This window comes from Protopterus annectens, chromosome 1.part2, assembly GCF_019279795.1.
Source record: "Protopterus annectens isolate FY-2018-M chromosome 1.part2, PAN1.0, whole genome shotgun sequence".
In the NCBI taxonomy this organism is placed as follows: domain Eukaryota; kingdom Metazoa; phylum Chordata; order Ceratodontiformes; family Protopteridae; genus Protopterus; species Protopterus annectens.
The window spans coordinates 1,002,771,630-1,002,798,825 of NC_056727.1; the positions used below are offsets into that span (position 1 = coordinate 1,002,771,630).

At 37.1% G+C, this 27,196-nt stretch overlaps 1 protein-coding gene across 1 annotated transcript in view; it reads right to left on the reverse strand.

Moving 5' to 3' along the window:
* The window catches only part of RIMS3 (regulating synaptic membrane exocytosis 3), a 1,682,810-nt gene that overhangs the window by 261,907 nt on the left and 1,393,707 nt on the right, over positions 1 to 27,196 (reverse strand). The window lies entirely within an intron of this gene.

The following is a 27,196-nucleotide window of genomic DNA, read 5'->3' on the forward strand; positions in this document are numbered from 1 at the left end:
CTAAAATGGGACTGAATCTGCCAGATCTTCCTTCCTTCACCTCTTCCATGACCTCCTCAACTAACCCCCTAGGATATTTTCTAGCAAGGAACATATCTCTTACTTTAACACTTTATGCTTATAATCCACATAAATGGTAGTCATTCTACAACTACAAATGAATTGGCCCTTTAAAATACTTTTCTTCTGTTTAAAAGGATGTGAGCTACTGAAATACAAGTAAGAGTTAGAAAAGGTGTCCTTCCTGTACACCACTGATTCAAATTCCTGCAATTCTACATCTTTTTTTATAATAACATCCAAAAAATTCATCTCGTAATGGGAAATGTGATGGGTGAACCTTAAAAACTCAGTAGTTTGATTCAAATATTGTATAAATTCCATAAATCTGACTTCAGTCCCCACCCAGAAAAGACAAATGTTATCAAGGTACCGTTTGTAATAAATCCAGTACTGGGCATACTCTGAATGAAAAATAAACTTGTCTTCCCAAACCATGAGTACAATATTTGCTTAACATGCCCCCATCGTTATCCCCTGGATCTGTTTGAAAAACTCACCTTCAAAAAAAACAAGAAGTTGTGCCCCAAAACTAGATCCATTAATTCTGTGTACACTAAAAAAGTGTTATGATCCAAAGTCCCATGTTTGTTAATTGCCTCTTAGAACCATTCCATGCCAACTTTATGTGGGCTCACATTAAATAGATCCTGTATATCTAATGTTACAAAAATAAGTGAATCAGAATACAGTTCCTTTTTAATGCTTCTTAGAAAATAAATCCCATAAGTCCTTAAGTATTCCTCCTGCACTAGTCCAAATGTTCTTTAACTTCAGGTCCAAGTATTTAGCCAGGGGGTAGGTTTTGGACCCATTAGCCACCACGATTGGTCTCATGGGGGGATCCTCAAGGTTTTTGTGCACCTTGGGAATCCCAAAGATGGATGGTATTTTTGGCTTTTCTATATTGAGATACTAAAAATGCCCTGATTAATGAGATCATCCTCTAGCATGCCATTTAAGGTAAAATCAATTTTGCGATATGCCAAATTAATTTCATTCCTAGATACCCTGATATACCTGGATGTATCCATTTAACATATCCAGCATCTTGCTGGTATACAAGATGCTGTCCATAAATGCCACCACTCCCCCCTAAAGGATTTAATCAAATTAAATTCCTCCATGCTAAGGTTATGACAAATATTTGGCCAGGAGTCAGTGCTGTTCCTAATCTCCCTTTCCACTTGTACCTCAAAATTTCTCAACTGGAGGTCCATGGGTGGATTAATGGTACTAATCTTTTTAACTTCTTGGGCTATAGATCTCCCTTCATGCCCCTGAAACAAAATTTCCAGGTTCTTTTTCCTCAAGAACATTTTTAAGTCAATGAGTACATCCACAATTCGACCCTTGCTAGTAGGAATGAATTTAAAGCCTTTAGAGAATAATTCAAATGTTTGCCAGAAACGTCCACTCCCCTATAGTTGTAAATGCTAAAATCATTCAATGTGTGACATGGTCCTTCCACTATAATATCCTCCTCTGTTGCATGTCCCCCTGGTCCAGCTACTTCCTCTAGTATCTCCTGCCATTTGGGGGACCTCTCTGAAAATATTGGACAGGGGATTTATGCCTCAATCTATCTGACCTCCTTAATTCTGGAAATCCAGAAGTGTCAGCAATATTCTGATCTGGTCCCATAGATGTCCTAAAATCATACTGCCCATACTCGTCCCCCCATGTATTTTGGGTGTTGTGTACCTGTAGGTCATAACTCCTATTTTGGCCATGTTCACCCATAAACCCCTGCCGTGGGTACGGGTCTTTTCTGGGGAAGGGGTAAGCCCATTTCTGTTGATATTCCATAAAGTCCCTATCAATTTTACCACACTTTCTTTTATAAATCATACAACATTTATCCTCCACCTGTTTCTTAATCAGATAATATTTCCTTTTTTCCTCTTCAATAGTGAACATTAAGTCATTAGTGACCATATGGTTTAGGTTCTCAATTCCCTCATACAATTTATGCATCTGCCTTTCATTTTCCTTAATAATGTCCCTCATAACATCATGCCCACTATGGTCAAAAATTTGTAACAATTCTTCATGGAAGGTGGAACCCTCCACTACATTGTTAGGAAATTTATACATACGTAGCCCTTTAGGTACACTGCCCCTAGAAATGCATTCTTTCAAGTAGCTGTTATCAATCCCTAAGGACTTATACTTAGAGATTAAGTCAGTAAGCTTTTTAACATTTGTGCCATAGGTCAAGTCTGTTTCAGTCCCTCCATGCACATTATTCCCCAATACTTTGGTAACAGTACCTGAATAGTTCAAAAATGAACTATGAAGATTTAACCAGTTGGACATGGAATCCAAATTAGCCCAACCATCCATCATCGTAGAATGTCCATTTTCCATAGAAGACCCCGCATTCCTAGATGCACAGTCACAGGACATGTAATTCCATTGTCCAGATCCTAAATTAACATCTGGGCCATCCTCGTTGGAGATAAATCCACTGGCGGATTTAATGTTAACTCCGTTCCCCTTCGGGACACTGGCTCTCGCTTCTCTAGGTGTTTTCGGTGGTTGAAATGATGTCACATCCTCCTCTCATCTACCAGACTGTCCGATGTTCAAAGTAGCTTCCTGGTTGCAAGGTAGAGAAGGCGTAGCCCCTGAAATGCCTCCCAAAGCTGGGGAGCCCAAAACAGTCGTAAAATCACCAGTCCCACCTTGCGAGTACGCTGACATCATTTGCATCAATTGGGTAAGCTGTCTAACTGCTGCAGTGAAGGTGTGATTTATTTGGCTATGTGTAAACAATGTGTAGAATTTTATGTAGGAAAAACTACCCACAAATTGCAAAGAAGGATCTATGAGCACCTTAATGCTATTAGAATGCAAGATTATAATAGTGCATTTTATAAACATACACTATTATGCACACAGGCCAAATGGGGTTTTTTTTGTCCTAGAGAAGGTAGAGCAGGATCTGAGGGGAGGCCCCTGGGAGACTAGGATTGAGGTTAGGGAGTTATATTGGCAATTGATATTAGAGGCCAATAGGTCCCCGGGGCTTAATGAACATTTATCCATTACACCTATTCTCAGAATGAGAGCTGCCAAACTGTAACTGGAGGTGAGGTTTCTCACCACTGGATGGCAGTATTGTATTCATTTTGTATTTACTTGTTTAAGTATATTATACTGCGGTGGTGGTGCTGCGGTAGCGTTGTCGCCTCACAGTAAGATGATGTCCTGTTCGATTCTCAGCTAGAGCGTCTTCTGTGTGGAGACATGCGTGAATGGGCATACCTTCATTGAAGGTTGTGCATCAGAGCTGGCAACTCAGCACGTAAAAGTCTGCTGCCAATCATTAGTGGACTGGAGTTCCGCTGTGGCAACCCCTAACCGGGAAAAGCCGAAAGACACAACAACAACATCTTATTTAAGTATATTATATAAATCAAAGAAACATACACGAGTGAAACCACCATGAAAAAATACTGCTATATAAAAGTCCAACTGATTTATTAGATAAAAAGAACAGATGACCGCTTTCGCGTATCAACCAGTACGCTTCTTCAGATCTTAACATCTAAATTTATAAAACCACTTTTATACAAAGGCTCATACTCAAAATTGATCAATTAACCAATCAATTTAACAATTAGACAATTAAACAATTAAATAATCAGTGCAATACAATAAAGTATGCTAGCTTCCTGATATCTCTGTGAGCCCTACGAGTATAGAGCACAAGTGTTTGTTTGGCCCAGATCCAATACTGTTCAACAAGTGAGAGGCGATACAGCATTAGCAGCGCCAAACCTCAATAATGGTGAACCTCCTATGGCTGATGATTTCTCTCCTTTGCACACAGCTCCTTTAGAACATGAGAGCGGTGTCAGTGAAACTTTTACCACACCGCCAGATGGTAATCAGATACCAGGTAATCCAGTCCATGTGGATACTCCTCCACCGAACCAACAGGCTTACAGAGAGGGGCACATGGATAACATGTTGGGAGCCAGACCCAAGTTTTCCACTAGCGGGATACAGCGTCTTTTGCTTCTTCCTGTGAGAAAGAGGCCAATATCAAGAAATCGTTCCAGCAGCAGAGGCCGAAGGAAAAGGAAGTTTTCTGGTGCGGATCAAGACCAGAGACGCCGTGTGAGAGACTAAATTAACTTGTGTTTAATTTTTCAAGGTTTGATTTTTCAACATCTGATCTTTCTTTGCTTAACAAAGGATTTACTTATATCCCCTCACAAGGTAGTAGCCTGAGTGAGATGCTAACTGATTTAAGAGTTTTTGGACGCTCAATGTCCCTGAAATTGTTTTTTAATGCTAAGCAAACCATGAGGAAAAATACTTTAGTTTGTCCTTCAGATTTTAAGCGTAAAAGTACTTTTACGCCAGCATTACCAGCTCAGGTAGAATGTTTCATTAAACTTTGTGAACAAGATTTTTATAAGTATTTTTTACATACTAGAAAGAAATGCTTGTTTTTTAATACTTCTAGAGAGGAATGGTGTTCTCTACAAAGTTTAATTCACAATACTGAGCTTATGATTAAGCCAGCTGATAAGGGGGGTGGGCTTGTTATGCTGAACACCGCTGACTACAATGCAACTATGTATTCTATGTTGAATGAAGTCACCACATATAGTGAGATAGATATTACTGCGCTAGCAAGAATTATTAAGCATATCCATGAGGGGATTTATGACTTGTTGATGTGTAGACTAATAAGCCAAGAATTATATGATTATTTTTATGTGGAACAACCTGTGATTCCTTACATCAAAGGACTTCCAAAAGTACATAAGAAGGTGGTTCCGCTACCTATGCGTCCCATAGTCTCTGGAGAGGGATGGGCTACGGAGACGATATCTGTATACATTGAGAAGACGTTAAGCCCTATGGTTGGATTGGTTTCGACCATACTCAGGGATACTTACCAATTGATAGATATGTTTGAAAATTTTTCTGTTAATTGGAAAATAGACACTTGTCTTTTAGTTACACTAGATGTAAAAAATCTATTTACATTGATCCCTAATGAATATGGCATAGAAGCCATTAGGGACTTATTGAATCACAATGTTAATTTTAAGCAGGATCAACAGATACTTATATGTGCCTTATTAGACGTAGTTTTAGCTAACAATGTCTTCATGTTTAGGGACAAGTTATATTTGCAAAAATGGGGTGTCGCCATGGGCACCCCATGCTAAACGTATGCTAACCTGGTTGTTTACTACTGGGAAAAGAACCACCTTTTTAATAGTAAATATTATGATAAAGTCCTGCTTTACAGAAGGTTTGTGGACGATATCCTTATTTTTTGGAATGGAACTGTAGATGAATTAAAGGATTTCATCTGTTATCTAGAGTCCATGACCAGTTTTCTGAGATTCACGATGGATTGTTCTAGTGAAGTGATTAGTTTTCTAGATATCAACATAAGCATAGATAGACATGGTAAGGTTTTAACCTCTTTATACAGGAAACCATGCTGGAAAAACACTCTACTTCAGTTTAGCAGTATGCATCCCCGCCGTATATTCCCTAACATAGTTAGGAGCCAGTTCATGAGACTCATTAGGCTATGTAAAGTGAGCCACAAATTAGAGAAACAGGCTGATATAATGGAATGCCTCTTTGTTGAGAGAGGCTATGATAGAGGCATGGTGAAAGATATTAGGAATTTGATATTACATAAAAATAAAAATAAAAATAACAATAATAATAATAATAATAATACTAATATAGGTAAAAAAAGGGTACATTGGCTATAAGAGTCTTACATCAGCTACCAAGGAGATGAATGATAAGAGATTAACTTTTATTACTAGATTCACTAACGATAATAAAGAATTAACAAGGATTATAAGAAAAAAATGGCATGTTTTAACAATAGATCCACATATTGTAGATATTGTAGGTATAACACCCCGTTTTACTTATAGAAACAGTAAAAACCTGAAGCGGCTACTTTGTATTGAACATGAACAGAATTCAGAAAAACAATACTCAGATAAAATGAGAATGGGTACATATCCTTGCAAGAGGTGTAATATGTGTGATTAGATTACTGACACACAAGTATTCATGCATCCGGATATTGATTATGTTTTTGAACCTAGATTTTCTGCTTCTTGCAACAGCACTAACCTCATATATCTAGCTACATGCGTACGATGTGAAGCGTTCTATGTTGGTTTAACAAAGAGAAGGCTTAAGGATAGGATGTATAATCATTTTTATGAAATCAAAAAGTCTAACCAACAGAATGCTTTAGCCAGACATATTATGTTAAATGAGGGACATGATTTTAGATTCAGAGTGTTACAATTAGTAACTCCTAGGAGAAGAGGGGGTAGTAATATAAATTATTTGGAGACTCTGGAGCTACAATGGATTTTTAAACTGAGAGCACATTTATCATCTGGTCTTAATCAGTCCATAAATATTAAGCCCATACTTGAAGCACATAGTAATAAATGAAGGTTTTTATACTTCACATAAATACATTTATTTATAATTATAATAATATCAGTATTTGCTTTATTAATAAGTACAATGTAGTGTTTCATTGAATATGGGTATTTTGTCACATATTTACTTATTTGTTTATTTATTTATTTATTCAACTATTCATTCATCTATACATATACATATTCACATACATACATACATTCACTTTTATTTTTATGTATTTGGTATGTTTATAATTATATTTGTATCTACATAATAATATAATAGGCATCACTTTATGGTAAACTAATTAATGAAACTTTGCACATAAATCAATATAGTATATAAGGTATTTTTTTTTCCTCATGTTTTATTTTTTACATGCGTATATATTATATATGTATTTTTGAAAAAAATATACGCTAGAAATGATGGGTGTTTGGTGATTTTAAAGCATTGTTGTTTCACTATTTACTCATATTTATTTTATTTTTATTTGATTCCACCATTCTGTGGAATGCACAGTTATTTTGGAGGAACAGGATTTTTAGGTATGTCTTATTCTTTTTGTGCTTTATACTCGTAGGGCTCACAGAGATATCAGGAAGCTAGCATACTTTATTGTATTGCACTGATTATTTAATTGTTTAATTGTCTAATTGTTAAATTGATTGGTTAATTGATCAATTTTGAGTATGAGCCTTTGTATAAAAGTGGTTTTATAAATTTAGATGTTAAGATCTGAAGAAGCGTACTGGTTGGCATCTGTTCTTTTTATCTAATAAATCAGTTGGACTTTTATATAGCAGTATTTTTTTGTGGTGGTTTCACTCGTGTATGTTTCTTTGATTTGTTCAGTCTTTTGACGAGGGAACCTTTGGATTTATAGCAGCGTCTAATCTCATCAAGTATATTATATAAATATTAGAGTTTTTTATTTATACTATTTTAATGTATTTATAAGTATTTATGTAAGTGTTATATATTAAGGATACATATTTATATATATATATATATATATATATATATATATATATATATATATATACCAGTTTATTAGTATTTGAATATGAATTTTAAAAATGTTTTAGCTTATGTTTCAGGGGTTAGGTCTGATTTGTTTTTATTCTTATTTGAGGTTGAATTAATTGTGTTACTATATTATTATGTCATTAAATAATTATTCAGTTTAAGGGATTATGGGGGTATAAAAAGGAAATTAACAGCTTGTTACACATTTCTTGTTGGATGAAAACACTGTGGAGAGTGTTGCATTTATGTGTATTCGCTGAATAAATAGCTGTTCATTCCGAACTATTGTGGACATTGAGATTTTGTCAGCCTCCTGGTGGTTCCTGATTTTGTATTTGTTTGTTGGTTCGTGGTTATTTCAGGAACCTTGCCTCATTTTTTATCGACGTTATTACAATAATTATATATTAGTTGTTGAAGGCAATATTGTCTGTTTTCTATATAAAACAAAGGCCTGCACTGTGGATTTAAACATTTTAATAACTCCACATTTTAGCACCTACTTGAATTCTGGAACAAATTTACAACTTGTCCATGTATCTTTCTAGTCTTTTGATTGTTGTACTGTATCTTGATGTTTTTGCTATGCTGTTTATAGTTAATTCAGTTTCAGTTCTAGATTCACTTTAGACAGTTTTAGTTGTCAGATAGTAATGACAACCCAGAAGAAGTACCTTCTTTATCTTCTAGTAAGACCACATTTTCAAATGGCTGCATGCATATTTGTGTCTCTGTCTTCCCAGGATTTATCAGACTCTCTGTTTTAGATGTCCTTGTCTTAAAACGATGTCTTTAGATTTTTCCTCTGCAACAGACACTCATCTCCTTGAATCATATAGCATCTTGGTTCAACTGCTGATTCTACCAAAACTGTTATATTCTCACATCTGTTTCTTCTCTGTAGTTCTGATTGTTTTCTGGAGTGCTTGGAACAAAGATATTTCCACCTTAGTTTCTTTCTAGCATCTTTTATCATGCTTTGATGCTTTAGCATTAGTAAAGTTATAAAACATTTAAATCTGCATTTTAAAATTCCACCCACTAGTAAATAGGCTGGTGAGAGGTGGAGATACTACAGTGCAGTAATTCCCATATTCCAAATATTCCTAAACTGCAAGGTGACTACCCTTGTTAGGTACTACTAGTGTATGATTTCATAGTCCGTCCAGCTCTCCGTTAGATTTTAAGAATCTTTGGGTCATAGTCTTATGCCTAGACTCCCACTGATGTTCAGAACTTTTAAATTATTTTTATTTTTTGTTTAAAATGTTTTATTAAAATTCTGAAATTATTACAAAATGTAATATTTGAAATGTAACAAAATAAATATATTAAATCATATTATTTAAAAATAAAATAACAATATAACTATTTACAATATATGCAGGAAGACTGAAACTAGTTTCTAATAACAAATTAAAATGATTTTATATATATATATATATATATACATATATATATATATATATAGATATATATATATATACACATTAAGAGAGAATGAATCAATACTTTCAGCCAAGGATTATTCTTAATTTTTTAGGATAAACCCTATTCTCTTTTACTGCTGTTCCTTTGATTGCCATGTCTTTCATAAGAATGAGAACATCTCCAAATTTTGACTCTGAATAAATCTTCCACTTTCTTGTAATAATTTTCTGACTACAACAAAAATTGTCCGAGTTAGACAACTTAGTTAAATTCTGTACTCTTGACATGTGGACCATATAAGAATGCCAGGTATAATTTGTCTTCAGGAGACAACATAGATGTATTACTATACTACGACTTGTAGTATTTGTTAACTTACTCAGTTTTGGATACTTGCAATAATAGTCTAGACAGAATAAGTAAATACTTTTTTAAACTGATTCAAATCTTTCTTTGCCCACTTGACTACACGGATGGCCCATAATTGTGGAAGGCAATATTTTTTCTTATGGATTGCTGTTATCAGAGATTTCTATTAATAGTAATGATGTTGGCCGCAGTGGTGCATGGTTAGTGTTGTCACCTCACAGCAAGAGGTTCTCCAGTTCAATTCTTGGCTGAAGCGCCTTCTGTGTGAAGTCTGCATGTCCTCCATGTGGTTGAATGAGGTTTAAAGACATGCAGTAGGTGTGTTTGTGTGTGTCTGTGTGTGTGCCTTCCGTGAAGGTTGGGCACCAGGCTGGCAACTTGACACTGTAAAAACTTCACTACCAATCAATCTGTGGACCAGTGATCTGTTGTGGTGACCCTTAACAGGAAAAGCCAAAAGACTGTTTTAGTAAAGAAATAAGTATCATTATCAATAAATCCCTTGATATCACTAAAATGAATATTACTAGTTTGGATAATAATGGTTGCATTTTCAAAAGGAAAAGGAATTGTCCTTGTATTGTGACTGAGAATGATCATTTGGAAAGAAATAAACTTAGTAGGGCATTGGGAAGTGGTACATCCTTACCAGGTGATATAACCTTAGTAGGGCATTGGGAAGTGGTACATCCTTACCAGGTGATATAACCTTAGTAGGGCATTGGGAAGTGGTACATCCTTACCAGGTGATATACTTCGTGATACGTTAAGTTGTAGGGGTACTGACAAGACCCTTGATACTGTCCCTTTTACAGGAGATTGTCAGAGTTTGGTAATGAGAATTCAATGCTAAGGGTCTTAAAGAATTTATTCCTCAAAATCCACAGGGAAGGAATTACTATTTCATGTTCAGGAGAGTATAAAAGTGCTGATGTAAACAATGGTATTTCAAAGCTTGTTGCTAGGTACAAAAGCTAGGATACTGTGATAACTGCTGTTGATAACGATACAGGTTGCACTGAAATTTGCATATTCCATGAAAGAACACACACACATATATATATACATATACACACACACACACACACACACACACACACACACACACACACACACACACACACACACACACACTATTGGATAAAAGTTAAGAAGGTTGACTTTTATATAGCCTTTTGCGACATCTTTCCTGCTCAATGCTTTATCGCAGAGCTCACTTCAGAAATGCTAGAAAAATGACTAATATCATTAGAAATAAATGTTTAAAGAATGATATAAAAACATTACTGCACAGGGAGAGACAACTAATAGAATTAGATTACTTAATAGAGATATTCTTCACTACAGTCACCAAGGATAAGGGTATTTGACCACAAGCTCACAAAAATAGTGAAATGTTTTTTCTAGAGTTAAGTACTATATTAAGAAGTGTGGAGAATGTTATGACAAGTTAAAATGTTTATTGGCAAATTGCAGAAGTTTAAATAATAAACTTGAAGGCCTAGATTCTATAATTGCTGATGAAAATATATTTTATTGATTTCTGAAGCATTCTTTAGTGAAAAGAGCAAATTATTGGTCAGATAACTAGTCTGGTAGTTGGTACAGTGGATTAAGGCTGAGAGCTATTAATGTGCTTCTTCCTGTAGTAAAGGGTTTGATCTCCTCAGCTTTCATTGCCTACTGTGTGACCGTGATTGGTTAGGCTTGCTGGTTAGAATCATTAATGACCTCCTAAACTGCATGCCTAGTACCTACCTATGAACCTATTATTCCAAGCTATAAGGCGCATCATGTATTTAGAACTGATAAGAGAGTTGGTGGCTGTTGACAATAGATAATCATGGCACTTCGTGCAATACAGTCCCTGTTAACAATGGATAATCATGGCACTCCATGCGCTACATTAGCCGTTGACAATGAATAATCATGGCAATCCATGTACTACATTAGCTGTTAACAATGGATAATCATGGCACTCCATGCATTACATTCACTGTTAACAATAGATAATCATGACACTCCATGCACTACATTAGCTGTTAACAAATGGATAATCATGGCACTCCATGCACTACATTAGCTGTTAACAATGGATAATCGTGGCACTCCATGCACTACATTAGCTGTTAACAATGGATAATCGTGGCACTCCATGCACTACATTAGCTGTTAACAATGGATAATTATGGCACTCCATGTACTACATTAGCCGTTGACAATGAATAATCATGGCACTCCGTGTACTACATTAGCTGTTGACAATGGATAATCATGGCACTCCGTGCATTACATTCACTGTTAACAATAGATAATCATGACACTCCATGCACTACATTAGCTGTTAACAAATGGATAATCATGGCACTCCATGCACTACATTAGCTGTTAACAATGGATAATCGTGGCACTCCATGCACTACATTAGCTGTTAACAATGGATAATCGTGGCACTCCATGCACTACATTAGCTGTTGGCAATGGATAAACATGGCACTCCATGCACTACATTAGCTGTTAACAATGGATAATCATGGCACTCTGTGCAATACATTCACTGTTAACAAAGGGTAATCATGGCACTCCATGCACTACATTAGCTGTTAACAATGGATAATCATGGCACTCCATGCACTACATTAGCTGTTGACAATGGATAATCATGGCACTCCATGTGCTACATTAGCTGTTAACAATGTATAATCATGACACTCCATGCACTACATTAGCTGTTGACAATAGATAATCATGGCACTCCATGCACTACATTAGCTGTTAACAATGGATAATCATGGCACTCCATGCACTACATTAGCTGTTGACAATAAATAATCATGGCACTCCGTGTACTACATTAGCTGCTGACAATGGGTAATCATGGCACTCCGTGCACTACATTAGCTGTTAACAATGGACAATCATGGCACTCTGTGCACTACATTAGCTGTTAACAATGGATAATCATGGCACTCCATGCACTGCATTCACTGATAACAATGGATAATCATGGCATACCATGCACTACATTATCTGTTGACAATGGATAATCATGGCACTCCATGCACTACATTAGCTGTTGACAATGGATAATCATGGCACTCCATGCACTACATTAGCTGTTAACAATGGATAATCATGACATGCCATGTACTACATTAGCTGTTGACAATGGGTAATCATGGCACTCCATGCACTACATTTATTGCTAACAATATATAATCATGGCACTCCATGTACTGCATTAGCTGTTAACAATGGATAATTGTCGCACTCTGTGCACTACATTAGCTGTTGACAATGGATAAACACAGCACTCCATGCACTACATTAGCTGTTGACAATGGATAATCATGGCACTCCATGTACTACATTAGCTGTTGCCAATGGATAATCATGGCACTCCATGCACTACATTAACTGTTGACAGTGGATAATCATGGCTTTCCGTGCACTACATTAGCTATTGACAATGGTTGCTGAGTTATGGAGAAGCACATTATGTTTGCATTTCAGGACAGGAGGATAGACAGGGTTTCCTGCTATGCAATATGGACGTCTTGGGAAACAGGATCTGCCAACTCCTATCTCTCTTTTTTCAATAGAAGTGCCTTTAAATGGGATGAAGGATGTACAAGGTAGCAACAGCTAAGGGAATAAATTGGTAAAAAACTGGCTACTGTCCTATTCTGAACTGCATGAAGTGGGGGCAGGTCTTCACACCAGTTCACTTACCCAGTTAACAAACTGTAATAACAATTAAGAATGCACAACTTGTTTGACAATTATTACTTGTTTGTGTACATAGTTCTGCTACTAGCAGAGCCATCAATGCTTTTATTGGTACTATATGTCTTACTTCAAATCTATAAACTAGCATTTTTTTATTTGATGTATTTTTTTAACTGAGTTGGCAGGCTGATCCCCATTTTCAGTCATGACCATAATGAAACTGGCAGTAACAGATTTTCATACCGAATTACATTTGCAAGGTAATGTACTAGACAGTAAGAGGTCATACTAGTAAAAGAGACAAAATAATATATTAGCTGAAAAACAGATACAGAAGTGCATGAAAGCACAACACAATCATTTTAAGAGATAAGTATCAGCAGCAGTGTCATATCATGTCAAAGGAGATCAACAATCTGGAAAACCTAATAATACAAAGTTTACCAGCTAATATTCACCCTTACAATCTGAGTTACAAAAAAATAAATACGCACATTATGCTGGCAATTAACTATAGCTACTTTAAAAAGTTAAAATTAGACAGATGCACCAGCTCGTTAAACTATTCTCCAGAAGTGTTTACCTGCTTATGTTTAACACATATGGACTCAAGCTGAATATATTTGAATCTAGTTGCTGCCTAACCTTACTCACTAGTCCTCTTCTGGAGGATTTTACTTTATAAAGTAGACTTCTAAGTAATTATAGCTATTATGTGCCAGTCTTAACAATAGAATAGAACATTACTGTCATCATTAAATGTTAGGACTGAAAGCATGCTGGCTGATATTCAGACTTATAACGAATGTGATGAAAAAGCAAAGGTTAGAGAATGAAACATAAGGCATAATAAATACTGTTTTTTCTTAAGCATGTCATGTTTAAGACAGATTTTCACATCAGGTAAGGATGATGACAGAAAAAGCAGACCACCCACCCAGAGAAGATAAAAAAAAGTTAATCTAATGGTTTTATGACAATAGAATGCTGAAATTTTAAGTTATTTTTTCTGTTTCAAAAATCAGCCAAAATATAGACCTGAGAATGTTATATACTTCACTGGAAACATAAACACTGAAGTCCCCCCAGGCTCTAATTTTAGCACTCAAACTGTTATCTCTCATTTTTGTTTAACCCGTCCTATAAAAGAGTGTAAGCTCTTACCAAAGCAGTGCATTTAGATGTCTTTCTTAGGCAAGAGACTTCCCTTTCTAAAACAAACTGTTTGAACTGAGAAATTAAGTTACACTCTATTCCTATACCACTGTGTTGCTCAAGAAACCAAATATGGGTAATCACTTCAATCTACAATAGACTCACTGTAGAGATATCAGGAAAGTATATTCATTAAAGATGTTGTTTAACTATGTGAAAATGTATAGCAAATAATTGCGCATTTTTTCTTCAGGCTATTTCTGAATCAGAGCACAGACAGAAATAGCAGTTCTAACATTCATTCACTCATTCATTTTTCTGATTACTCTCTTAAATCTGTGTCAGGTCATTGGGAGTGAGGGCCTATCCTAGCACTCTCAGGGTACAAGCAGAGAAATTAATCTTGGATGGGATACCAGTCCATTTCAAAGCACATATATAATCACTCATACATACCATTCCCACTTACAGGCAATTTGTCAAATCACCAGTTCATCTACAATATGTCTTTTGAGGTGTAGAAAGAAGGCAGAATCCCCCCAAAAAGCATGTTGACACAGGGAGGACTTGCAGTCTCCATACATTAGGTACCTATCAGTGAACTGAACTGGAGAAATGAGCACTGCGGGGCTGCTGTACTAACAACTGTGGCACTGAGCTGCTCCTCGGTCCCAGGACTTACTTTAGGTTTAGAATGTGTAATCATGCCATGTTTATATGTGCATGAAATAAACGTTCACATAGCATCCATTTGTTTGCTTTCACGGTCCTCCCTGAAGTTTTTGCAAGTCTGTTTTTCGATGGTAAATAATTTCTGAGAAAGATATTTTAGTATAGGAGCAAACTTTAGCAACCTTTAAGGTTCTCAAGATACTTTAGCAAATGTGAAGGGTAAAACTGAGACATACAACACTAACAAAACAGTTTAACCGAGGTCTAGAACACCAGCTCTTAAAGATGTGGGTAAATAATATCATACTGAATTTAATTTATTTTTCACACATTTTTTAATGTTTTCCTCCATGCTGTGATATAACAGGCAAAAGTTGTGCCTCTGACATATTAACATGTTTCCAAAACTTAATGCTTTGGTATGATATTTTGCATATACTTCTCATTAACTATGTTTTTGTTCTGTAGGAATAATTAATGTATGATGGATTCTGAGTGATTCATTCATTTAGCTTCACTACTTTAAGGAAACTAAGATACATGTGCAAACCATCTAATCAGGAAAATGAAGTCCATCAATGCCGTAGCATGTCATGTGAGATTCAGTGAAGACAAGGCTGCATTTAAATCTGAAGGAAATAATAACACCTCTTTATCTTAAATGGAATCATCAATGGGCATATTTTCAACATAGACTAACAATGTAGTATAATCTGGGGTGCAAATGTCATCTTGATGTCATAGGAAATCTCACTATACATCATGGCTCCCCAGAATTTTACCCACATGAAAATGACTCGAGTGCCTTCAAGTGCAGTTTAATCAAACAGTAATTTGAACTTTTTGCTTGGGAGTGTTTACATTAGTATTTCTATTCCCCAAATAGACTCCAAAGAAAATTTCCTCAGGTAGATAGCAAATGTTGGAAGTGTGGTGGGGAAGAAAGAGGTAATTGAGAACATATTTTCTGGAAGTGTAATGAAATGGCAGACTTTAAAAATTCCATGCAGACTACTCTATCAAAAATACTGGATGTGCAAATTGGTATGACTATGGAAATGATATTCTGAACTATGATATGGAATTGAAATTGCCTAGACATAGTAAGGCCTTGCTGAGTCCAATTATGGTGGCCGGCAAAAAAAGCAATTACTAGGAAATGGAAATCAAAGTCTAAATCAACAATAATAGAAATAGTGAATATAGTAACAGAGACAAAACAACTGGAAAGTGGATTTTTACAAAAAGGGTAGGAGCAAATTACATAGAAAAAAAATTAAATTGTAGGAACAATACACACAGATGAGGAATGAGGTTTAAAAAGAAGGCAGGGTTTGAATGAGCTGTAATATTTGATTGACAGCGACTGGATAGATTATAAATTATGTCTAATGTTTGCAACTAAAATTATGTCAGCATGGCTTGTTTTCATTTATATAAATGTATGATTGCCTATGTCATAAGTGATAATTTAATAAAGATGTTTCTTGTTTAATAATAAAAAAACAGAAATTTGAACTTGTCCAAAATTAGTTTGCATACAACACTCTTTCTCTCTCTCTTTCTATCACACACACACACACACACACACACACACACACACACACACACACACACACACACACACACACACACACACACACACACATCCCACATGCAACGCTTTTCTAGAAAGAGGAGATAAATGATACCTCTCCAATATCATCTCCCCCAACTTACAGTAACACAGGCACCAACCTAACTACATTGTCCAGATCAGGAATGTAAATGATTATTTATGCTATAAATAAGACATCCTTTAAATCTATGAATATTAGCTTGTGTTTATGATTTAATACTCTTTGATATGCTGATACCCAATACTTAATGGTATCAGTTCAGTGTACAAACCCTTAAACTCATAAATAAATAATCACCAGTCAGACGTATTTAAACATTAAATAATAAAGCTCTTTAGTTAATTTATAATAAAAATGTGCATTTGAAAAATAAATATTTAGACAGGAATACTTTTGCACAAGGCATTTACAATAAAAGTTTTGACAAGGCAGATGCCATGTAGCAAACTCCATTGGCTATCAGCTAGCCTAGATTCTAAATTAATTTTATCTAAATATATACTGTCCTCTATGCGTCACTAGCTTTCAATATCAGAAGAGAATCTACAAAGTACTTACAGGCATCTCTATCTCTTTGAGCATGCCTTGGCAGGAAAATTCAGCATCTCTTTAGTGAACAGTCTTTGTTTCTCTGTTACACTTTCTAGTTATGCGCACTGGCAGAACTTCCAGTGAATTTCAGTTCTGAGTTTTAGAAAATGCTTTCTTGTTTGCATACTTCAATACTGCTAAGGGGACTCAAAATAATGGAGCACCCTTTGACCTAAAGTAGCATCTTCAAAGAGCATTAGGCTTCAAACACTGCAGATGTATGTACTGCAGAATTATTTTCACTTTCAAAGTGCAGTATGTTCTCATAGTAGTAAATACACAATTCTCTTTTAAATATAATTTCACACAATTGTTTAATATTACACATTTACTAAAAAGACTAGCATAATGCAACCTTTTTTGCTTCCATCTTTTATATAATTATTACATTTTCCTTAATTTACTATGGCTTTAGTACATTTGTTGACTTCTACTGCAATTTCATTCTTAAAGAACAATTCCATTTTCCCATCTTATTATAGCATTTCACGATATCTGTTATTGGTTTGAATTAATGATAGTAGGTGTTGGTTAGACAATTTTAGTTCTCTTGTAGGGGTATACCATGAAAGCATGTTTCCTAGGTCTGAATATGAATGGCTATAGATTAATTTGAGGATAAAGGTGTTTTGCATATATTGAAGTTTGTTTGCAGATGTTATCTCCTTTAGGATGCTTAGTATGTCATAGTGTTAAGAGCAGTTTGGTTTGGTGCTATTTTGTATATGCTAATTTGAGTAAATATGATAAGTTATTATTCAGTTAGCCCATTAATATTACACTGTATAGCAGTTTTGGAAATAAGAATCTTATGGTCAGTTTCTGTTTTGTTGTAGGTAGGAGATAAAGGTCTGCACTGTTCTTGTAGACTATTTTGAAACTAGCCACATTTTCTTAGTGAGAATCAAACCCTGCACCTCTTATCTGTGAGATAAACACCTTAGCCATTATGCCAGCATTACATGGTGTACAAAAGGCAGCTTCCTTTTGATGGTGATGCAGAAGTATTTTCACTATGAGAATATCTTTTGGTTGTTAAGCCTTTTAGAGTAATGTCAAAATGTATATTTTGTTTGCTGAAGATGATGCTTTTTTCCTCTTATTAAAAATTAAACTGTTTTGCTTGACAAACCTTTTTCTGTTGTTCTGAGTTGATGAAGTGCTTGATCTGCTGATACTGAGAAAACAATACACACAATAACGAAGTCAAGTATAGAGTGGATAAAATTGTGGGAAAGCAAATAGTGGAGATGGAAAGAAAAACATGGGAAATTTACAGAGTGAGTTATTGAGGAATTAGTGGCCGTATGTTTATTTCCCATAATAGGATCTAATACTGTGTGCTTATTTCCTATTATAGGATCCAATACTGTGTGCTTATTTCCTATTATAGGATCCAATACTGTGTGCTTATTTCCTATTACAAGATCCAATACTGTGTGCTTATTTCCTGTTATAGGATCCAATACTGTGTGCTTCTTTCCTATTATAGGATCTAATACTGTGTGCTTCTTTCCTATTATAGGATCTAATACTGTGTGCTTCTTTCCTATTATAGGATCTAATACTGTGTGCTTATTTCCTATTATAGGATCTAATACTGTATGCTTATTTCCTATTATAGCATCTAATACTGTGTGCTTATTTCTTATTATAGGATCTAATACTGTATGCTTATTTCCTATTATAGCATCTAATACTGTGTGCTTATTTCTTATTATAGGATCTAATACTGTGTGCTTATTTCTTATTATAGGATCTAATACTGTGTGCTTATTTCTTATTATAGGATCTAATACTGTGTGCTTATTTCTTATTATAGGATCTAATACTGTGTGCTTATTTCCTATTATAGGATCTAATACTGCGTGCTTATTTCTTATTATAGGATCTAATACTGTATGCTTATTTCCTATTATAGGATCTAGTACTGTGTGCTTATTTCTTATTATAGCATCTAATACTGTGTGCTTATTTCTTATTATAGGATCTAGTATGTCACCATGAGGAGTAAGGGCGAACTGCATGAGTAACATTGTTTCAGATCATAAGAACAATGCAGTGGGGGGATGGGGTGCTTGTCATGAACCAAGAGTCATATATGGAGTGTCTTAATACTCCTCATAATGTAAAATAAGCGTTTGGGAGTTGGGGTGATGGGTCAATGAGCTGAGGTAACTAAACTGATATTTTTTGCCGGTCATGATTAAGTGCAGCTCAAAGCACGCCCTCAGTACTGAAGGTATTGTGGACACATCTAGCTACTGGACTGTTCATTACATTTATAAGCACATTTTTCTACTTATCCAGCCTACAAAAATGAGACATTGTTAAGCACAAGGGAATAGACATTTCTTTCTTTTTGTCATTTATCTGAAAGTATACGGCTGATATTATGCAGTATAGCCTATTTAGAGTTATTTTTCCAAGACTAGTTGTGGATCTCTTTTACTGGAAAGGATGATGACATTTCTATCATCACCTAGCATGAAGGGTGGATGGTGACATTTCTGTCATCACCTAGCATGAAGGGTGGATGATGACATTTCTATTATCACCTAGCACAAAAGTTGTAAGGTAAAGAGACAGAGTGAGAGGGTTAGACAAAATTTAATGGTATGCATGGCAGTTCACTTGAGATGAGTGTGCAAGACATTGTGCATATGAAAGAAAAGAGGGTTTTACTTATGGACAGAAGGAAGTGTACCTAAGATGTGTTCTGTCCTGGTCCTACTTTAACCATTGTGCATTACTCCCACATTGCTGTATTTATCGATTCACACCAGTGTGTGTGTGTGTGTGTGTGTGTGTGTGTGTGTGTGTGGGGGTGGCAAAGCCTCATGGCCCATTTGCTCCATTGGGGAAAAAGGATGAACACATAGGGAGTGCTGCTGTCATGCATGCATGTGGGGATTTGAGATTTCGGTTTTCTGTCCTACATTTCCCTGTGCATGCCTATAGAAATACAATGGGTAGTCATGCAGTGGGCTGTTGTCAGAGGTGTCACCAACTTTCTCGAGTGATGCAAACATAAAATGCCTAACATATCTCCATGTGCTTTCCACTACACCAGGGATTCTAACTCTGGGTGTGCATCCCTGCCCCCACCACCCTCACCAAGAGATGTAAGCAGGCATAGTCTTATCAGTCCTCTTTCTTACACAGCAGCTGCTCCAATGTTGTTAATCCAGCCTAAGTTGCCTGAGTTATGGCCAGGGCTTTATCCGCGTACACAGTGGAGCTGGTCACTGTACCTAAGATCTATTCTTATCTGTGTAAGAGGCAATACATTGATCAAATGTGTCTAGGGATTCCAAAGTGGCTTTGGTTATGGCCATCCTACTGAAACAGTCAGTGGGAATGTCTACATGAAAGACAGAAGTATCTCCCCTTGTCTGGTTTGGAAGGATGGTTGTGCTAGCAGGGCACTTATGAGAGGGTTTCTTGTGTGACTGGAGTATCATAAGGATACTACCAATCACTTTTTAGCAAGGCAGACATTAGAGAAACCTAGCTCCCAATCAGGTGGCTAGAAGATGTATTTGGAGGAGGGGATATCCATGAGGATTATAATGTGGACTTCTTCCTATTAAGTAATGGTGGACAAACAGATAAATAAAAGACACATTTGAAACAATGAATACAGCTTAGGAGAGGATGATAGGCTTAAAGAGTCACTATTCTCCTTTCGGCAAACTACCGGGATGTTACCAGATTTTGTGTCAATGAGGGATTGGAGGAAGAGAAATAATGTACATTTGCAGCACGAAGCACAGTAAGGCAGAGAAGGTATGGGACAAAATGGGGAGTGTGATAGGAAGGTGAAGTTAGACAGCACAACTCCTGCCCAAAGGTTGGAGTGAGAGTTTAGTAGGAGCAAATTTTATAACTCTCATAGGCAAAGGGAGGAGCTCTTTGTGCTTTTCATGCAGGAAGACTAATCTTGGTTTAAGGGCAGACTTTGGAGTAAGATAAGGAGAGGAAGGCTTCATCAGCAGTGGGGGAGAGGAGAACATGAAGGTAGCTGATGGGAAATAAGACTGAGGACTTCTGAGGAAATTTAGGAAGATAAGTTGGGGGAGGGACATGTAGGGTCTTTTAGATTATGGTTTGATGTAGACTGGCAATTTTTAGAGACCAAGGTTGTAGTTTCTGGCTCAGATACAATGGTTAAAGTGCATCTGGATGATACACTCTAATGTTTCTGGCATCTGTGAGGAGTCTGGCAAAGTATCATTACTTGTATTTACAGCCTGTATATTACAGCACTCTAGAGTTCACCGAGCCTTGTTACAAAAATGGGGCTCATGGGAGATGGGAGGTCAGGGTGCTTGGGGGCATGGTTATTAGATATTTGATGTGGAATGTGGAAGATGTGAACAAACTAGTTAAAAGAGAAAACATGAAGAACAGGTTGTATAGTATAACGTTCTGGCCTAGATTGTGCCTTCTGCAAGATGAAGAAGTGGAATGTGAAAAAAGCATACAAAATAGTGGATTTGTGAGGTACAGTGTTTGATTATGGAAATAGTACAGTTTTGTACCTACCATAAATGTAGATGTTCGAGTGCTAATACAGCTGCAGTCATAACAGATGGGTTTTCCTGCCGTCAGCGGGGTCCTCGAGTGGCGAATTCAAAAGTCTAGGTCCGGCGTTGGATGTCGTTTTTTCTCCTGACGCCTGTGTGACATGGGGTATCAGTCATAACAGATGGGTAGAATAAGACTGCAGTGGCAAAGCCTGCTCTAGATTTGAGTATAATGGTAAAGTAGCTGTGGCCCTTGTGGAGTGAGATCTGATGCCTGATTGTCTGTTTGAAATAGGCTCTCCTTGAGCTCCTGTGAGCATAGGACACAAGAGTTGCTCTGAAAAGGCTTTGTTCTGTGTTCTGTCCAAATAATAACGTACTGTGTGTGTAATGTCCAAGGAATGTAGTCTCTCCCTTTTTTGTTTTGAGTATTAGGTAGGTAGGTAGGATACTACCCTGATACCTACCTTTGGCAAAGGAAGGAAGGCTGTTTTCCAGACAAAATATTGCAGTCTGTTGAAGCCAGCTGGCTCAAAAGGGAGGGGAGGCAAGGCTTTTTCGTAAATTCAGTATTCCAGGATTCTGGCCCTTTTTCATTCCAGGCACAAAAAACTCTATCATTTTGTGGAAGTAGCTTTCTAGTAGAAGGTCTTCTGGCCTCCAAACAAAATGACATCTTGCCTCTTGGGAGAGTAGGTCTGTTGTGATTTTAAGGAATCTTCCATGCTAGATTGAGTGTTTTCAGCTGACTGACTGTGTTTTTGAGTGAAGTTTGAGTGAGTCAGAAGAAGAGGGGAGGCAGGATCAAGGTGGGGGAATGCATCAGGCTCCAGGAGAGTGGGTGTGCCAGTGTCCGGACAGTCTGGGGAGAGTAAATGATCATCTGGTCTGTCTGTTTTAATAGAACTTTTGGCCAGAAGCAGAGGAAGAGGAAAGGCATTGGATGAAAGGGTCCCTTGAGCAGAATTTTGTTGTGGTGATTTCTGGGTGGGGCAGAAAGAGATCTATGTCTTCCATGCAGATGCTCTTCTTTAAAAAACTTGAGGATGCAACTTCCATTTGTGTGGATCTGTCATCTGCTTGCTTTGGTTGGCAGTGTGTGTTTTCCTTGCCTGGCAGGTACTGTAGCTGTGCTTTTCAATTTATTTAGGCCATCCAGAGCCATGTTCCAAAGAGACATGGCTAGCCTGCATAGGGGTATGAATGGGTTCCTCCCTGTTTGTTTATGTACTGTGTTACTGTGGTCAATAGCTTCCCTGGGCCAGTAGTAGGTGGGTGCAGTAAAAATCAGCATTTATTACTGCTAGCATATTTGATGATGCATTTCTTTTTTTTTTTTGTGTGTGCTTTGTTTTCTTTTGGGACCATTTGCCCTGCCATCACCGGCAGTAAGCGTGGCATCTGTTGTGCTGACTTGATTTGGCTTGCAGAATGGGAGACCTGTGTTTCTTTGGCATGTTGGAGCCCACCACAGAAATTCCTTGAAGACACATCAGTGGTATTGTATTTGTTTCCAAACTGTGGCTGTGTTGAGACCATAGGTTTTAGGTGAAGTTTCCTCTATATGCAGCTTTCTTTGGTACATGGGATAAGTAGATGCAAGATGCCATGAATCCTAGCCTGCAGGATTCCTTGCAGTCGTGCCAAAATAGTGTTGGGTGAACTCCGCCCATTGCTTAATAGTGCATCTGTTGAATGTAGCACAAAAAGCGACAGGCACGGTGAGTCATGGTCTGGTGCCTAAGCAGAAGGAAGGGCAGAATGAATGAAAATTATTTTGTACATTTGCTTCCCATATGAAAATGCAATATTAACTTTGTCTGACACGGTCTGAGCGCAGAAAAGTTTCTTTCAAAGAGAGCTTCAAGAAGAATTCGCTGAAAAAAATATTAACTAATCCGCTGGCTGGCCGCACTTGGCGGTAACTGCTTCTACCAAAAATCGCTGCGAAGAAAAAGACTGGAAGAAAAATGGCGCCGGCTGGTTTTTTATACCCTGTCGCACTGATCAGAAGAAGCGACGCATATCCAACGCCGGACCTACACTTTTGGAATTGACGGCGAGGACCCGCTTGACGCAGGAAACCTTATATCCGTTATGATGCTGCAGGTACATCAAGGAGAGCAGGACAAGGACAGGGTGATGAATGTTAATGAACTGCTAGGCAGCGGGAGGAAGAATGATCATAGGGTCACTCTATGGACCCAAAACTACAAAGAGGAAGGTATTTAGGGCCATTTTCTATGAGCTTCAGATGATGAGATGGAGACAGGGCAACAATGTGGTGGTGGAACAACAAAGTGGTTCTTGACACACTAAAAGACAGACTTTGAGATGGGGACAATCTTCCCCAGTATCAATCCATATATACACATGTATATGGGTCTACATGCTTTTGTCAGAATCTCAGTTCATCGAATCTCAGTTCATCGACACTTAAAATATTGAAATCTTACTTCATTGAAGCAGCAGAACAAGGAACATTTTCCCACGGTAAGTAACCTGTTGTGTGAGATGTGAACTTTGCCCTTTTCCCAACTATAATATGATCTCAAAGTTGGTATATTTAGTTAGGGGGTGTGGGGGATGCAGCCCCCCACATTAGGGGGTGTGGGGAGTGTAGCCCCTCTGGGTGGGTTAGGGATGGCGTGGTTTACATTTTGTTTCTTTTTGGGTAACTGGTTACTTACCATGGGAAAATCTTTCTTATTCTGCTGCTTTGATGAAGTGCAATTTTGATATTTTGAGTGTCGATGAAATGAGAATCGATATGTGAGATTTCGACAAACTGAGGTAACTCCATCTATATATATATATATTTACAATTTAATAAAACACTTTCTGAACCTTTTATTAAACAATATCCCAAATAAATGTGTTATATCTCTTGAGGATGTCAGCTTAGGGAAAGTGTAGAATGTGTCCGTACCCCTAAGCTCATGCCACCGAGAGTAAAGTTCATTGATTATACTCATTCACATGAGCATAAGGAAATACAACTTTCCAAAATGTTTTTTTTTTACAAATAATTCAATTGAAAAGACTAATGAAATGGGTTTCAAAATGCTTTCCAGTATTTTATGAACCTCATACAATGGTGTTAATGTAGAAAAAAGTAGGAAATCACATTAAGATGTAGACACTGGAATCCGTAGAAGCAAAAAAAGGATAGAAGAGATCAGAAGGAGCCAAATGATGGCATGGTAAGAAATGGTAGAGAACTGAAGGAGATGAGGGTCTACTGACAATGTGGGAATGGGCTAAAGCAGTGTGCAGAGCCAAGTTCTTAGGCAGGGTAAGAAAGGGTAGGAAACAGAGAGGGAAAGAATTAAGGAGACTTGAAAGGAAACTGGTAAATTTACAAAGGACAGCACGGAATGGGAAAGAACAGGGAAAGGTGCAAAACAGAAGAAATGGACACAGGCACAGATAGGTCTTTGGCAACTAGTCTGGCTGAAGCAGAAGCAGGACACGGTGGCTGGCATCACTGGGCTGTAGAAGAAATGGAGATTAAATTTCTGACTTGGCAAATCAAGTGTCAAAGAGGGAAGAGGTTAGCTCAAGGTTTTCCGATGAGAAGTGGGCAGTGGCTCTGGCTTCAAAGTGGGTGGATATCCCAATAGGATTTGCAGGTTGCTGCAATGTTTCTGTTCTGTCCTGGCTCTGCTGGGTTTCTCACTGGCATTTGATACAATGGACCATTTTATCTTACTTTATCATTTGGAACATCATTGTGATAGTCTGGTGCTGTTCTGGATTGGTTTGCCTCCTTCCTCTCTAGGTCCACCCAGAGAATGCTATCAGGTGAGAATTCATCCTCCTTGATTGTATTGTACTACAATGTTTCAAACATGTTCTTCTTTTATTTACTGTAGGTATGTTGCTGCTGGAAGGTGTTATTCATTTAAGCAGGTTGCAAGATATCTATTATGTTGTCAACTCACAATTGATTATCTCATTTCCTTAAAAATCTTTTCCTGTTCTTAACCACATTTCTGAATACTTATAAAGCATCCACACGTGAATGTGTAAATTCAACATATCCAAAGTGGTGGCCATAGTAATACATACCACACGTAGGGATTTTTCACTTCCAACTTTGTCTCTGAACTATCTGTTGTGGAGACAAGCTGCAATCATGTCAAAGGAGCATGATTTAGGGACAACTACTGATATCAGGCTGAAGATCCCCATAGTCATGCATGTGCTTGTCTCTTCCCAGTCAGATTTCTGCAATGCTCTTTATCTGGGGCATTAAGGCAATGACCTCAACTGCCTATAGTAGTACAAACATTGTAAACCAGTTACTTAGTGGAGTGTCAAGGTAGCAACATACTATGATTAGTGATCTTGTACTGGTCTGTCTTGCCCTGTATGATTTGTGGCCTTCCTAGTTGCAGGACCTTTTACCCTGGCACTACCTGACTTAGCTACTGTCCCCAGCCACCCGGGAGCTGCAGACATTTTGCCTGGCTTACTCTGACTCTTCTGGGATTCAGACTTTTGCTAATCATGTTCCTTATGTTTGTAATCTTCAACCTTATTGGCTGATGAAGTCTAGTTCTAGCCCACTTCAGTGCTCCTTGAAGACCTCCGTATGTGAACTAGCTTACAGCTATTTGACTTTAAATTTATGTTTGTGCATTGATTTTTAATGTTTTACTTTTTAATTGTCCATTTTAATAATTTTGATTAGTTTATATTTTGTAATTTTCTTCTTTTGTTTTTATTTATTGTCTTATTTACCTATACCTTTAATGTTTTATATTTCCTTTATTTTGCACATTGCTTGGCTGTATGTACTTTAATAAAGTTGAAATTACTGTCAGGAGCTGTATCAATCTAATATAATAGCAGTCGCAGTATACAACAATACTTAATTTTTTGTTAAAAAAAACATAGCTATGTTTATTAAAATATGTCACACATTTCTATGAGATAGAACATCTGCTAGAGTATGATTCCACAATGAAAACTTCACATCAAAAAGTCAGACACAGAGACAGCTTAATAAACATCTGTAAATGTCTCATCTTTAGTGTTGGTTCAATGGAATCTGAAACAGACTCAGACTTGGTAACACAAGGTTTACTGCCATCCCCTCTGTCTATTCTTTTTGGACTCTAGTTTATGTGTGCTAGCCAGCTTGGTTCTCCTCTGATCACTCTGCCTTCTTTAAGTGGTATGTGTGTCTGGACATGTGGTTTTCAGCAATCACACTTGAAATCCCACATGAGGCCTTCCCTGGGTATATGTCAAAGTCATACAGAATGTAATTCTTGAATTGACCTTTCTTCTTCAAACATTCATCCTTCCATCCCCAGCCCCTTTTACTATTTTGCACATGGGGTCAGGGTGTCACTTCAGCAATGACAAACACTTGAACCAAGGTTTACATCACATATCATGCTGATATTGCTGAAGGTTCTGCTTTTGTCTCACAACAACACCTAAATATGGTCTACGTTCAAGCCTTGTTCTCACACATTTACACAGGAATAACTGTGATGAAGATTGACCAGATATGTATTGCTTCAGGAATAACCAACCTTATTTTCACCGTCAAATTCT